The sequence below is a fragment of the Python bivittatus genome, unplaced genomic scaffold (genome assembly GCF_059951505.1).
Source record: "Python bivittatus isolate LINGU-HERP-01145 unplaced genomic scaffold, Pbiv_v1 ctg000080_np1212, whole genome shotgun sequence".
NCBI lineage: Eukaryota > Metazoa > Chordata > Lepidosauria > Squamata > Pythonidae > Python > Python bivittatus.
In genome coordinates, this window is record NW_028277035.1 from 48280554 (window position 1) to 48295358 (window position 14805).

The following is a 14805-nucleotide window of genomic DNA, read 5'->3' on the forward strand; positions in this document are numbered from 1 at the left end:
GAGAAGACTGTTGAGCAATGTGCCTGTGATCAGGCAGATTCCTGAATAGAGAATACATTCATGTAATTTGTGGGTTATGCACAATTGTCTATGAGATCTTAATACCAGAGATTTGCTGTCTGAGGGAGAGGGGTGTTGAGATGGAAATGATGAAAGAAATCACCGTGTCTGAGCCAAAAATGCATGAACGACAATAAGCCTGGGAGCAACATGATAAAAGATTGGATTAAATTAACATTTGGAGACTGAGAGAATGGCACAAGTGGAGCAGACACAGAAAATCAAGGATTTTGTAAGTTTCTGTGGAGGCTATAGATAATGAGATGGTGATACAATGAAAGGCAGAAGGGCTTTGCTCTGAAAGAGGTTATTTGTAGGCATTTAACATCTCACATTGACTACTAGATTCATTAGTACAGTACTTTGCATTTGCTCAGCAGTATCCTCTTTATTACTAAGTCACGTGCTCCAGAAATGATCTACGACCCTCCAGATATTCTAATGGCCACTTGGCCACCTTTTAGTGTAAATCATTTCACAAAGTAGCTCACAATGTAATATCAACAACAACAAAAATAATACAGTATAATATAATAATAAACAACAAAGTCGCTGCTTTTGTAAACATATTATCTTTTCAGTTCGCCTTTTAAATTTTTTTATATGACAACTGTTTATTATTTATATCTATGATTCTTGTGTTGTGTTAATTATGTTTTATTTGTGCTATATAAAGAGTACTGGGAGTACGGCATATACAGTAAATTAAACAAACAAACAAATAAATAAATCTTCCAACCCTCCAGGTATCCCCTCAAAACACTGATTAGAGGCATCAAAGCTACAGTCTCACATAAGGGCAAGTCAGGGGTCATACTTCTGAATCCAGAAAACAGTAAGCTTTGACCATGTGCCCTGCCCAGTTTGGTACTCCACTGAAGCCAGGAATGAGGGGTCTTCCCCAAAAGGGGTCATGGTTGTCAACTAGAAATGCTGCCCCTTCCTGACACATCGCAAAGGCCAGTAATTAGGGGGAGTACAATCCATCAATCCACAAGTGCAATCAGTGGCATTCTTTATGGTCATGCCAAGACTGGCACCCCAGGAAAGGAAGTGAAAAAATCATAGCTTGCTTTTTAAACACTTCTTTATGATTTTTAAGTTGGTATTAGGGTACTTTTCTGCATTGTTCAGCATAACCTGAGGCTGTTTGTGCTGTCTTTTCCTCATTCCTATTATCTCTGCCTTAAAAGAGGTGGAGGAAGAATATTTCAAAACATTATCATGGTGAAATCTTTGATGTTATCCAGCTGAACTCTGGCACAGTTAATGCCCTCTAAAGGTCTACTATCCCTGCTATTTTCATTCCATTTTGCCAAACATTGAGACTGCTTCCTCCATTATAACTTATGAATAAATCTTCTTTAAAATTGAATTTCAAAGTGGCTTGAATGCATTTGCCCTCAAATCTTGGCTCACAAATTCAAATCAAATCATGCCTTCTTTGAGTCTCAGATCTCCAAACTGATTTAAATCAAGGTTGATTCAGACATTCTTGTTGAAGCCAAATACACAGGGCTACCATATGAACACAGGATAGGGAAAAATCAGTAACCATAATCCAATATTCCCCTCTATTCAGACTACCCATGAAAAGTAAGTGAAAACAAACTTCAGATTATTGTCTAAAATGCCTAGTCCATACATATTGTCTAATATGTAGGGACTATACCATCTATCCTATCTAAATTGAATTCCTGGTTCATAAGACCTGGAGGAACATGTGTGGCTAAATATTTAAGCCATGTAAAACCAGTGAATCTAATTTGTCCAACCAACATTTATATGCATATATGTTAAAGCTATATTTAGAGCAGAGCCATGCATTTCTGCAAAAAGGGGTGGAATTTTGTATCACAATGGCATCAAAACCTTCATGGATCTGCACTGAAGAAATTAATGAAGATGAAGTGTGTCACCAGCTATATGGCATTCCTATTATTCCCTTTAGTTCCATAGAAGAAGCAGAAGTGTCTGTACCCTGCATGCCTTCTAGCTCTCAGGATTAATTTTGTTTCCATAATGAGACTCTTTTGTCCCATCTATGGGCATGCAACTGTTTCCAATGTGGTGACATTTGTTTAACATTGCATAATGGCTCTGGGTATCACAGAGGAATAAGCTTAATCACTCAGAAAGCCAAATGGGAAGGTTTCACTAGGTAGGCAAAATACCCAGGACAAAACTTCATTGCTGGGCCAAATGCTTATAAAACCTTTCACTTTTCTTTCATTCTTTTATTTTTTTCTTCTGGGTACTGTAGTAGTCCATGTAATAAACTTGGCTCAAATGCAGTAGAGAGTGGGCAGAATCCGCTGGGAAATGTTCCTACAGAGCACTGCCCTTGTGAAGCTCCAATTCCTTTGTAATCAATGGGGCTTGTAGAGGGGAACTTCATGACACACTGGGATCGACAGAAAAAGCCAGCAAGCTGACGCATATCCTAAAAGGCAGCTTTAAAGCAATTACTGCTGTATGATTATGTTGTGTTGGTTTAAAAACATAAAAACATTAATGCTTAATTAGGCCAAAGGCCTACAAAGGCATCAGCATCATACAAATTGAATAAATGGGTATGACCATACAAACTGAGTAAATAAGTAAGTCATGCTTTGCACAATTGCTAGCCTATGGTGAATCCACGATTAGAATATGATAGCAATAACCCTATCCCACAGATGTTCTCTAGCCCCTGATCCTCAGATCTATGCTCTTGATTGGCTTTATAGACATAATTATTAATAGCCCCTTCCTTCATGTCTTTTCTGATATGGATATTAGCTGTAAAAACCAAGTCCTGGGTAGCGAAAAGGCCAGCTCACTGCCTCCTAAATACATGCTGATGAAAACAAGACTTGGTTGCAGTGGAAAGAGCAGGATTTTGAATTATTAGATGCAACTGGAACTGAAAAAGATACTGAGCTGCACTTTTAGAAATAGTTCCATGTGCTATATTTGCAGTCACTCAGAAGCCCAAGATTGATCCCCCACACACACACGCGCGCACACACATTTTACCGATTTTGCTCTTTTCTGGTAAGCATTCATTATTTCCCATGTTTTTAAATGAATCTGGAATTAGCTTGGTTATTTTTGTTTAACAACAATGAACCCCATGTATATGCTGCTTTTATCCAAGGGAAAAAAACAGATTTGTTTGCTCTCTAGCATAAGTAATGATGTCAGAAAAGCTCCCTGAAGAGTAGCTGTTGTCAACTAATTGCTGACTGCTTTATAGCCGACAAGAGTAGTAAAAAAAAAAAAACAACCTGATATTATTTTGGAAGCATTTTAAAAATACCTTAAATAGATTCCATGCCTTAAAAATCCTGCCTCGTTACAAGATGTTATGGTCAGCCAGGATGGTTTTCCTGGGCTCCATTCACTTCAATAAGTGCTGGGTGGCTGAGGAATTTTGCACTTTCTGTTTTCAGTTTTTGTATGAAGGGTGGAGAGAGGCGTCTCTCAAGAAGTGTGCATTTTGCATGATTCCCCCACAGAAAATCCTATGCCAATGGTCAAAGAGCCATGTCAAGAGCCATAGTTGCCCACAACAGAGTCTATGACAACTATGCAGCTTATCAGACGTACAGCTGATGCAGGAACTCCCATATCAGTCATTAAAGGAAAATATTAGTCAGGGTGTCTCTTGTTCTTCTATTGTTGCTCTTGAAGTGTGAATTCTTCCTACCATTACCAGGATAAATGGATTTGCAGGGATTGCAAACAATGTCCTTTACTGAAGTCAAGAGTGTAGAGCAGTGTTTCTCAACCTTGGCAACTTTAAGACGCATGGACTTCAACTCCCAGAATTTCCCAGCCAGCATGGCTGGCTGGGGAATTCTGGGAGTTGAAGTCCACACATTTCAAGTTGCCAAGGTTGAGAAACACTGGTTTAGAGTATGGCAACGTGTTGTTGAAGATCTCAGCTCCATTTCAGAATAAAACAAATAATTAAATAGCCTGGAGGCCTGGGCCAGTTGACTAGCATCAACTTTTCAGAGCAAAGTTGAGGAGTATTCTAAGATAATCTACCTGGATGACATTGCAGCAAAGCCAATTTATGTCCAAGGGATAGATCACTTTCTATCAGTGGAATAGATTATATAGCAGGAGAGAAACACATAAGACTAGAAACACTATAGTAGATAAGATGGTCAGCAGACACAACAATAAAATGGTAGTTTGTTAATAGTTCAGTTAACATTTGCAAATCAAAGAGAGAATTATTATTATTTATATTATTATTTATTAAACTGATATGCCTCCTGACTCTGAGTGACTCTGGACAGTTTAGGATTTCAAACATGAAAACAAGACAATAAAAACAAGAAGAAACAAAAAAAAAGGGTTTAAACAAAAAAAGCAGGATAACAAACTGGTGGAAACAAAAGAAGACAATCTAGGTTAAAAGGAGGTTTCAGTCATCCTCACCAAAGGCCTGGGTGAACAGCCAGGTCTTCAGGCCCCTTTGAAACACCAGCAGGGTGAGGGCCATTCCAATCTGAGGGGGAACCTCATTCCATAAGGCAAAATGGAACCTCATTCCATTCTGCAACAGAGAAGGCACACTTTGGGGTTCCCAATAGATGACAATGCTTAATTGAAGGAACCCAGAGCACACCAACTCTGCCAGATTGAATTGGCTGGTCAGACACTATAAGGTATAGGCAGTTCATCAAATAACCAGGTCCTATGCCATGTAGGGCTTTATAGGTAATAACCAGCACCTTGAATTGCACCTGGAAGCAAACTGGCAATCAGTGCAGCTGACAAAGCAAAGGTGTTACATGGGCATACCAAGGCATGCCCATCACTGCTTGTGCCGCTGCATTCTGGACCAGCGGAAGCTTCCAGGGTGCATTGCAGTAGTCAAGCCATGAAGTGACCAGTGCATGACTGACTTTCTGAAGGACCCCCTGATCTGTGAAAGGGTGCAACTGATGCACAAAATGGAGCTATGCAAAGGCCTTCCTGACCACAGTTGCCCCCTATTCATTGAGCAGGAGCTGTGAGTCCAGAAAGACCCCCAAGTTACACACCAACCTTGAATGGGGAAGTACCACCCCATCCAAAGTCAGAGAGGAAATATCCCCAGATCTGGGTGGCCCAAACACTTACAGCCACTCAGTCTTGGTAGGACTGAGTTGGAGACAGTTCCTGCCCATCCAAACCCAAACAGCCTCCAGGCACTAGGACAGAACCTCACTTGGCTGGCTCAGAGTCGAAAGACATAATTGGGTATTATCAGCATACTGATGATACTGAACCCAGACTGGTGGATGACCTCACCCAGCAGTTTCATGTAGGTGTTGAAAAGGAGGGGAGAGAGAATAGAACCCTGTGGCGCTCCACACAGGAGGAGCCTAGGGAGTGATCCCTCTTCCCCCCAACCTACACCAACTGGAATTGGCCCCAGAGAAAGGAAGACAACCACCATAAAACAGTGCCCTCAATCCCCAATCCATAGAGTTGGCTCAGAGGAATCTGTGGTTCAGGATCAAAAGCTGCAGAGAGATCAAGGAGCACAAGGATGGATGCATCACCACCACCCTAGCTCCACCACAGGTCATCTACAAGCATGACCAAAGCTGTCTCAGTAATAAATCTCAGCCTGAAACCCGACTGAAATGGGCCTGGAATGCTTCTCAAGACTGTAAACCACATAGTTTTACCTGAAGTTTGATATCCACAAATGGCTACCTTAGAACATCATTAGATTAGATGACAAAAAAAGTTCAAGGTCTAAAAGAGTATGAATGAAAACTTGTTCCTGCATTGATTTGGAGAACTACATGGTGCCTTCCAACTTTATGATCTTCTCATTTGCCCCAAAGACTGTGATTTGAAGTCATGCTTCTTACATCTACTCATCTACCCTCTGGAAGAAGAACCTTACCAGTTAAAAGACCAGTAACAAATCCTCAAGTGGAATCTATTATATGAAAATAGACTTAAGTATGTGATTGCCTACCCAAAGCTGACATTATTTAAAGAATGTCAGCAGGGCATATGACATAACCCGAACCCTCATATATTGATAGTTCCATATTGAATAACATCTGAATGGGATTTAATTTTTAATTCTATTCTAATGATCCCCAAAATGGACTTTGCCCTTTTCTTGTCTTGTGCTGGATTACTGCTTTCATCCAACCTCCTGTACCACATCCTCTGCAGGTCAGTTATTATGGCTGTACAAAGCTTTGAAGGACAAACTTCACTTTGATGCTTCAAAATTGCTTCATTAAGCCATGTGGCCTACCATCAGCATCTGCAGCAGGGGTTCAAAAAGATGTTGGTTGCAACGGCATGATTGAAGCCCTGACCTGTCTATATGTGTGTTGATGCCACATGCATGTACAAGTGAGTGGGGCTTTGTTTACACTGCTGCAGCCCACCATTTTGTAAAGTGTGGCTGTCCCCTTGGTTCAGTTTCTGCTGCTTCAGATGCTACTTCTGGCATTTTGAGGAGTTGGAGAGACTTCTGTGCGTACCAAAAAAGTGGTGCCCAAAGCAACGTGAAGCACCCTGATGAGACCAACGGCATGTTCACTGAGACTCAACAAGATGAATAATATTGCTTCCACTCTGCAAAATGCCTTGCCAAGATGAAGTGTAATTGCCTCACGCTTACCAAGAGCTTAGATCACATCAAAATATTCATGAAGTTAAAAACATTTGCCCCAGTGTGCATCATTTTGAATGTCAGCCATATTTGCAATTGCAATGCCTATTTCTCCAGCTTGGAGATTTTTTCATAAGTCTGTGTATAAATCTGCTTAGTGTTTTTTTCTTCTAGTTGCTTCTGCACCCCAGCCCCACAGATGCCTCTTCTCTCTGGGGTTAAACAATAGAATCAGTCAAATATTGTGAATGGGGTAATATCATGATATGATATAACAACACAATAAATATTAATGAGGGGGGGGAAAGGCTACTGACAGGAAGGATCACAGCCAATCAAGGATAATAGATTGATGGTTTTTTTTATAATGGGTCAGGCACATGTGACCCTATGGTTAACCATATGTCACTAGGAATAAATAAAATAAAGTGAGAGCAATCAATAAATGTACAAATAGACAATGATTTTTCAAAGTGTATTTTATATCCTTAGAAGGGGTAATGGTTTTTAACATTGCTGAAAATGTTTTTAAGAAACTCTCAATAGCTTTGTCTCAATTCTACATAGTTTTAATTCTGTTCTTTTCTAACCTGATCTATTGATACAGAGAGAGTTAAACATTCATTCAAATGAATAAATAATGTCTCTATTCCAGGAATAGTGAGACACACAGAATAGAAAGGGAGCATATTCTAAGGGCAGGGAAACTAAAATCTTGCTAAATCAGAAAGCCTTCCAGGATATTTTTGTTTCTACAAGTCTGATTGCACTGGCTTCATCATGCATGATGAGAACTGAGTACAAGTCATAGCCCTGGGGAAACATTGCAGATAGCAGAAGATTAGGAAGAAGTATGTTTCATAATACTGTGCTGGCAGGACCATCACACCAGGTCACACAGTGAGCTCTCAGCTGCTCAGGCCTTATTTGAAGCATTTGTCTCTGCAGACAAACAGGAGGATAGGAGCTACTAAGCCCTTGTTGATGTCACCAGACACATGCTCCAAGGGGTTAAACCTATGCTTCTTTGATGGGAATCTGCATACAGGTTTCCAGCAGAGAGAAAGAAAGTAGGCTTTTCCCTTCCAGGCTTTCATTATGTTGCAGTTTTCATGATTTTTGAAAGCTGCCGGTTCATGAAAATTAATGCAGTTCTGCCAGATTGTTTTCTTTGCATCTGATGTGCCCTGATGCATTATGAAAACTCTTCAAAGGACTGAAATTTCCTGTCTGCTGAGTGCAGACCATCAGAGCTTAATTCACACAGTTCCAAGATCCTTATCTCTGACCTGAGCATGATGCTAAGTGGCCCAGCTGAATAAAATGGAAGGGTCTTCTGTAAGCCAGAGCATTTGTGCAAATGCTTGTTCAAGTTGATGACATCAGCTCATTTGCTCCTTAGCACTGTGCCGAGTCAACAGACAGATTTCAGGAAATATGTCAGTGCTGTAAAAGGTCCAAAGTATTTGCTGTCTTTCCTGGTGTTTCTCGCCAGTGAGAAGCAAACAGATTCTAGATAGGAAATGTTTGCCACAAAGAAGCTGTGTGAGAGGCCACCACCAAAAGTAGTGATGCAGTAAGCCAGCCCAAGAAGCATTTTTTTCTTTTGCTTGCTAGGGCCTTACAGAGGGTTGTTCTAACATCAGTTGGAGAAGGTACTGCTGTTTAGAGCAGCGTGTGGCTTCTTAGATTGCACAATATAGCTTGATTTACCCAGTATAAGAGCTGATCGTCCTAAAAAGCCTTAATCAAATGATAACCTAATTTATGACAAAAATAAATTAAATAAGATGTAGTTGAATATATTTATTTAACTCTGATAAATTTGTACTGCTGTGACTAGTCAGATTCCTCTTTTGTTGGGATTTTGATCCAAAGGAGTATGTTAGCGATACTTCATTCCACTTCAGGTTTTGTAATTCATGCTGTGGAGTCCTTGGGGTTCTCTGAGCTTGGCTGTTTTCTTGAAAACGTTTCGTTACCCAGCTAGGTAACATCTTCAGTGCTAGAATGGAACGGGGTTTGCTCTCTGTTTATAAACAGTGGCTTGCCCTGCCAGGGTTGGTGGGGGTATGGGTTTTGTTTTGTTTTATTTTTTCCCTCTGGTAGTTCCTTGATTAGGGCATTGTTTACTGCTGATCGTATGTCTGGTGATAATCTTGGTGTTAAACTCTGCTTATTTGGGTGATGATTGCTGGTGAGGAGCTGTTCTGGTCTTTTGTTTTCCTTTCTATTGTCTCTTTTGAAGAGTGTGTAGATATTGTTTATCTCTATGTGCCTGTTGATGGCTGCCTTGTCTGAATACCAAGCTTCCAGGAATTCCCTTGCATTTTTGGATTTAGCTTGGTCTAAGATGCTGACAGTCTCAGAGGTACTGGGGTAACTGGGGGATACTCAGAGCTACAGGGGTACACTGGGTAAGACCATCTGATCACATCTAACTCATCTCATCTAACTCATGCTGATCACAAAAAAATCTTTGACCACCAAACATGTAAAGCAGATGTGTCAAAGTTAAACAGCAGATATAATAATGTGCAGTGGATCAAGTGGAGAAATGGGCCTGGACTCTTATTCTGTCTCCTTATATATATTAACAATGATGAGAAGGGAAATAATTCCTTTCAAAGCGATATCCTTTGGAAGACACAGAAAGACTAAGATTCCAAGAGACAATTAAGCTGGAAAGTATCATTGCTAGTCCTTTTCTGGTTTTGCATCTTGAGGGTGTAGCTTCTCAAAAATCTGTTCAAGTGGGGTATCTTTTCTTTTTCCATTTAATTTAATTTGTTAGATCATTTACTGCCAACTCACCAAGGCAGGCTGTTTGCCCAAATGCCAGAAATCCAAATAGACTGAAATTGCTGGAAAAATATCTGAGGACTCAAGGCTTGCATGGCGATTTGCAAGGAGAAAATCCAGAACTAAGAATCAAAAAGCAAACTCATTATTCTAGAAAAGTTGTCTCAGAAGACTTCTACAGGGGGTCTATTTTGAATCAAGGTTGGAAAAACCATTTCTCTTGTAATAATCACCTGGTACTGCTGAACCATCTGTTTTAGTCAATGCATTCCCATACATAAGCAAGATCTTCTTGAATTCCATTGACCTAGATTGAAACACCTATGGCAGAATGCCTCTGAGCAATCCTCCAAAATGCATGTAGGTGTGAAAAGGCTGTGTCATAGAAGCCCCTGTTTCATCCAGCAGGAGATCATTTATTCTTTCTTCTGAGGGATCATGTGCCCAATGTTTGTTCACTATCTCACGGAAAGGTTGAATAAAAGCTTGAATCCTGGTTATCTTACAGGCCATCAACTCCCAAGTAGAATCTGCCCATCCTGCACATCAGAATAGCAAGGTATGCTGTGTGTCCCCTTACCATGTGAAGCTAAAGGGCCAGGGATCAGGAAATGTGCCTTATCCTATGAAATAATCTGCCCTCTGAGATAAGGATGCCCCCATCCCTGCTGAAATTTAGGAGCAGGATTTAAAACAACTCTCTTTTACCAGGGTTAAGGGAGTGGCTACTGCTCAGTTTATTCACTGTTTGTTGTATTATGATTTTATTTGTTTTTAATTCTTGTAACTTCTCCAGAGTTGCATGATTGGGGCAGCATAGAAATAGCATCAAATAAATACAAAATAGAAGCAGAACAAAATACATAGGTTAAGGATTCAGAGTATATAAAATGAACTTTTATTTATTTATTCATTCATTTATCATTTTTTACATTTTAAGCTACTGTCATTAGCCTTCCCCAACTGGATATCTTCCAGATGCACTGGAATTCATTTCCCAGAACCTTGTCCCAGAATTCTCAAATGCTGGCTAGGAATTATGGGAATAGAATTCCTATAATGCCTGGCAAGTAGCAGGTTGGGAAAGGCTGAGTTGTAGAAAATTAAGAAAATTTGAGATCATATCCAAGTTTTATTTTAAATCCTAAAGCACAGACTATCAGAACTGTTAATGAAACCCTTCTATTTCAGTGATTACAATCTCATTGCAGTTCTGAGTGCTGATGCCTATTAGTTGATACTAAGATAAATGTATTATCAAAAATGAATTTTAGGGCTAGTTATAATCCAGGTTGTGGGAATGCTCTTTTTATTTTGGAAATACTTAATCCCATATTCTAATGCATCAGGCATCCACATTGTGTTGAGACAATAACAACATGCTATTTCAGCATTAAGCCATTGGAACTTTGTTATGAATCAAAGTATAGAAATATCCCATTCAACTGGATGAAGAACTCAGGATTCAATAAATCATAACTTCCCCAGCTGAAAACTGTTAAAAATGTAGTGACTAAAGCACCTCTGCTGCATATAGTTATTCTTATACTGCAATGCCATAAATTTCAGTTGGAAGTAAGCCAAATTCAGTCCACTGACATAGGATTTCAGCAATATATTTCACGGTATATCATCTTATTTCTTATGGGCACCTTTTCAATGGTTGCTTGATAACACCTTTCTGTGTTAAAGTTTCTTTTGTATGTTGAACATAAAATAGTTCTAAACTTTTGTCTATCACACTGAACAAACATAAGGATCTATATGCTGTTTGGTAACAGAGAGCTATAATTCATGGAAACAGCTTGTGAAGTTTAGGGACTGAGTAGGAACCTAGAAATCCTACATTCAGATTTCAGTTAAATTAATCTCTGGGTTAAGCATAAAAAAAATGGTATTATCTAAGACTCAGCAACCTCCCTTCCATCTCTAACCTATAACAGGAGAACAATGACGGATGGGCCAAATCTCTTCCATAGCCTACCTTGAATTGATCCAAGAATGATCCAAATTTTTCCAAAAAGATCAGATCATTCCCCAAATCTATTTTACCAACCCTGCCAGCCCTCCTACCTCTCTCTCAGTGTCCCCGTTTCCTTTACCTGCCAGTATATGAATAAAAGCAGGGATGATGGGCACAGGGTACACCTACAAGAATCAACAGCCTTATGGAGGCTATCTTCTCAGCATGCAAAACAGATAAGCCAGCTTTGCTGCTTTGGGGAAACTCCTGATCTTGGCCCCAAAGTTCAGCTCTGAAGACACCATTAGATGGAAGAGTGGAGGGCAGAGATCTAGGCCTTTTGCTCTCCTGGTATGACCCACTGCATAGCAAATCTAGAAGGAAGTGTAGCAATTTCTGGGAAGATTCTAATTATTTTTTTCTGGAATAACTTTGCCAGCACCTTGAACAATTCTGACTTAACTTTGCTAGCAGCTCTACCAGAAATGACCTAAATTACCAGATTGCTATGTGGATTACTCCTTGTTTCACTGTTGCCATCACTATGCTGCAGGTGTGGCCCAGTCTCTCTCCGGAAGTATGTTGTGTTTTAAGCCTGAGCACATTACTTAAAATAATCACTAATCTCTTCTCAGTTCTATCTGCTTACTTGTTCTTACTGGGTATTGCTCAGCAGAATCAATGAGAAATCATTAGGAAACAGCACAAGGACTTCTTGATGAAACTTTTCCCCCATGTGCCATTAATTGGCTTGTTTGTAGCCAGTGAGGATTAGCTCTGCTCTGCTGCCCCCATCGCTAAGAAAGTAGGAGGAAGAGTAAAAGGCTGTGGAAATGATAAATCATGCAGAGATGCAGACAGAGTTGTAATGATCAATAAAACAAACAATTATCCTGTCATTATCTGGTGCAGCATAGCAATGGCTTGAAGCTTAGCTTGGGAATATAAATAATAACGATCATAAAGAGGAGGGAATTAAAATTTATGAAATTCTGATCTTGGTGAAGGAGCTTTTGTAATGAAGGAACCTATGTAATACCAGCAATAAAACATTATATTATTCATTTAATATGGAAGCAGAGTTCTTGGGAACTGCAATATACTGGGCAGAGCAAACTCATGGCTTATTAGTGGTATGCCACTACTGAACCTAACATATAAAGCTGAAATATGTGCAGATCGAAGAAGAAGAAGAAAAAATAGGGCAACTAACAGATCAAGAATTCTGCAGTTCGCTAATCATTCTTGTATGAGCTGCTTAATTATATCCCTAATCAAAATTAATTATGCTGAATCCGAAAGACAGATTTAGGGGTTACATGTTTAAATTAGGGATGCACACCAATCACAAGATTGAGCTGAGACCCAGTTCTGTGATTTACAAAGCTTTTTTGTTGATGTTGATTTTTGCTTGGTTTTACAGTAACACAGTGTGATGGTAAATCCATCTGAGGAGAAGAGATCTGCCCATCTTTTAAAAAAAATGGGACTAAGATTTTTGGAGTAAACTCCTTTAATTTTTTTTCATTAAAAAAAGGGGGGGGGGACACAATATTTTTTTCTTTTGTTTTTCTTCAAAATAAGATTACATTTGCAGTCCTTGTAGCAGATACAATCTAAATGGCAGGAATAGTGCTTGCTCTCAACATGTATTTATAAATAGGCTAATGAATCAAAAACAATGTTAATTATTCAACATTCTGATTTTATACTAGGTAAATCTATGAAAACAACAGTCATTTTAAAGATGCACATGCTAGGAAAGGTTCTAATCACAGAAAAATAGAGGAATTCTGAAGCTAGGCTCTGTTAAATTCAGAGTTTTAAAATAAAAATGTCTATATGTTTTTTTACATCATTGGCAATATTTGTCACAGATTCACTCAAATAAAAGCCATACATGAAGATCTGACAAAGTGTTTAAAACAGCTGCTCAACATTAACCAGTTTAACTGATTATCATCCCAAAAGCAACCATTTTTGGCTGGTGTGGGTCTTCCGGGCTGTGTGCCCGTGTTCTGGAAGTTTTGTTTCCTAATGTTTCACCAGCATCTGTGACCGGCATCTTCAGAGGGCAGGAGCACAGACAGGAGCAGTTCTGGGCACAGAGAGAACTGCTCCTGTCTGTGCTCCTGCCCTCTGAAGATGCCGGTCACAGATGCTGGCGAAATGTTAGGAAACAAAACTTCCAGAACACAGCCACACAGCCCGGAAGACCCACACCAGCCATTGTATTCCGGCCGTGAAAGCCTTCGACAATACATCTATTTAGTTTTATTTTTATAATAATTTTATTGAAGATTATATTATACAGATAAAACTAATACAATCTACATAGTATAAAATATTAAAAAGAGTGAGAAAAATAAAAAAAGAAAGGCTTAAAAAAAACTGCAGGAAAAGAAAAAGAAAAAGGAAAAGAAAAGAAAAGAAAAGGAAAAGAAAAGAAAAGAAAAAAGAAACCTCTTCCTTCATCACCAGCAAGTATAATCAACATTAACAACTTATCACTATCTCTTAAAGTAAACCAAGCAACTCTGATAAGATAAACTGATATTATATTCTTTCTTCTTTCTCCCAACAATCTTTAGAACATCTGGCATCTACTTTCTCATACTCTCTTTGTCTCATCTCTCAGAATTCTGGGTATGTTTATTAAACCCCTTTTGTATTTCCAGTAGAAAAGAGTTATCCACATCACTGTTCATATTCTCACTGTCTCTTCTCAAAAACTCTTTGACAGTTTCAACAAGTCCCTTTTGTAAATCCAATGTAGAGAAATTATCCACATCACTCTTCTGGTTTAATATTTGTATGTCTTTTTAAATTATTAAATCATCATCCAATTTCATTTGTAAATCTATTATTTCCATCTCTTTCTTATAGGCTATCATTTTTTAATCCACATTCAAATCAATTTCAGTTTTATTCAATGGGGCTTGTTCCTTCTAATTTTTATGTAGTAGTAAATAACTTCATAACTTTCTGAGCCCATTCATTGTAGATTTCTCTTAAGGTAGCCATTGCTGCATTTATTTCCTTCTGGTGCCCTCTAATGTCCAACCTTCAAAGTTGTCTTATCAGTTGTTTTCAAATATAAACAGACATTTTCCCACGGGAAGGATTCTTTCAATTAACTTCAAAGTCTTAAATCAAGTCCATCTGAGCCCTTAATCCATTTAAAACTTTCTAAAGCCAACACTAAACTTTTTACTGTATATTAAAAAACAGATTTTTTTTTTACAAATCTTTAAACCTGTAGTTAAAACTTTTTTATTGAAGAAAACTCACCCAGTGATTTCTGAAGGTTCTCAATCTTTAAGAGGCAGCAAAAAAATAAAATCCAAAGTGA